Raw genomic sequence first — 2,495 nt, forward strand, 5'->3', positions numbered from 1 at the left:
CGTGGCATCCACAAATTGTCAGACAGGTGGGAAAAATGTATAACTAGCGATGGGCAATACTTCGAATAAAATATTTTTTATCATTTTCATGCAATAAACGTGTATTTTCTATTAAAAAATTCCGGTTTTATATATTTACATACCTGGTAGAAGAAAATTATCAAATTGTTTCTTTCGGGTGGCACCCAGTTGGACACGGCTCAATTGGACACGAGCCACTCACAGCGCTTGAGACTACAAAGCTCCTAAGCACCGGTCGCTATGATTGGTGGTATCCAATCGAGCCGTGATCAATCGGGATCACCCCTTTCTTTCGATGTCACATCGATGTATACGAACATATCAATTGATTTAGTGATGAGAAGCATAGAAAAGAGATGGGATTACATTAGCTGTAATACTTCTATACCTATCAACGAATTTGTGATAGCTGTATCTTTTATATTAGAATCTACCTTTTTTAAATTTGACGAACGAATTTTTAAGCAAGTTTTTGGTCTTCCAATGGGATCACCTCTTTCTCCAATTCTTGCAAATTTAATTTTGCAGTATTTGGAGAATAACATTTTTAATTCTTTGACTATGTATATTCCATTTTATTATCGATATGTTGACGATATAATCCTTGTTGCTACTATAGACGATATAGATTAAATTTTAATTAAGTTTAATTCATACCACGAAAGATTAAAATTCACAATAGAATATAGCGATGAGAGTGGTATTATTTTTATTGACGTAAAATTGTTAATGGATGATGGAAGGATAATTTTTGATAATTTTAAGAAACCTACAAATTCGGATAGATTTTTAAATTTTTATTCTAATCATCCCATTGAACACAAAAAAGGTGTGGTGATTGGACAATTAGACAGAATTTTATTCCTATCTCATCCTAAATTCCATGAAAAAAATATCATATCTTTGATTAATACGTTGTGTAACAATGGATATCCAAAGGAATTTTTATTTTCCATAATTAATGACAGATTAAAATCATTTTCTTTTAAAAATAATTTTGATAATATTAAAGACAGGAATTCTGTAAACGGTGACATTTACGATAAGGAAAGATTTTTTTGTAGTACCATATATGAATAATGTATCGAAACAATTCAAAGTTATAGCAAAAAAATTTGATTTTAAAATTGCACTTAAACCGATTAATAAACTAAACAGGATAATTAAAACGGGTAAAGACAAGCTGCATAAAGACGAATTGTCTAATGTGGTGTATGAAATTAATTGTGCTGATTGTAACGTTTCTTATGTTGGACAAACAAAAACTCCGAATAACTTTGTCTTCTTCCGAATAATACATATGTATAAACGAATTTTGTCTAACTCCGACCTTTGTCTACTTTTCGCTGTTGAGAAGAAAGGTTCTCTTTCCATGATCTAATTTGTCATAATTTTATGAGATCATACGAGATTGCTGGTCGCAAATATAGGTATGTTAAATATAGGTTAATTGAACTTATACCACGCTTTTTAAATGTACATTGGAATTTATTTGTTTGTTAATAGGTTTGGGAAGTTTATATATGCTCACAATTTTTCAAGAACATAGAACTTCTTCTTGTAATACTTTTTGGAATTCTGTTATAAAATCGAGACGAATCAAAATTAATTTCATTTGAAGATTATAGAACGAGACATAGTTTATAATAATACGACTAAGACAATTTTATTAAATTATTGTAACAGATCATTTATAATTAATAAGAGTATTTACGAGATATATTTTTGTGTTACGTCCAAGCCCTTGGAAATAAGTTTAAACGGGAGAGACAAGGATCGAGTTGGAGAGGGTATGGAAGGACGCTTAGACTTTATCTCTCAGGTATACGCGCAGTAGCGAACACCTGAGAGTCGGATGTACTTCTTATCGCTCCGGAATATGGGTCAACGTCCTGAAGGGACGCTATAACGCCTGTTTCCTTGAGCAGTGCGTACGTCGGTCCAATTTTGAGTCAAAGAAATAAATCTTTATAACTCGGGAGTGGATCAGGTGGGATCCTTGGGAAACGGCGAGAGTACGAGGTCTTTTGAATTTAAAAATTAACTGAAGGAAATCATATTAAATAGATTTTCGTTTTATTACTAAAGTAAACTACAAAAGAATGTGATAGTTATTTGTATAAACTTCATAATCTTAAATTTTATAATTAAATTAAAGTATACATAATTGTCGGGTTTCCACAAATTTTATAATTAAATTAATTAAGCATAAGTTTTGAATTTATACATATTTTGTAATCGAATTAAGTTACAGGTTATCATTAGGTTCGCTTAAATTTCGCATAAATTTTATAATTACATAAAAACATAATTGCTGAGAGAGGTTACATATATTTCGTAAGTTAAGGTAAAAATAATTATTAGATTTATATATGTATATACATATATGTATATCGAAGAAAAACTTAACAAGTCGACATGGTTAGCGGTATATTTGTACAATTGTTGATTGATTGTGCGCTATTGAGTTTGGT

The sequence above is a fragment of the Trachymyrmex cornetzi genome, unplaced genomic scaffold (assembly GCF_001594075.2).
Source record: "Trachymyrmex cornetzi isolate Tcor2-1 unplaced genomic scaffold, Tcor1.1 scaffold180, whole genome shotgun sequence".
Taxonomy (NCBI): domain Eukaryota; kingdom Metazoa; phylum Arthropoda; class Insecta; order Hymenoptera; family Formicidae; genus Trachymyrmex; species Trachymyrmex cornetzi.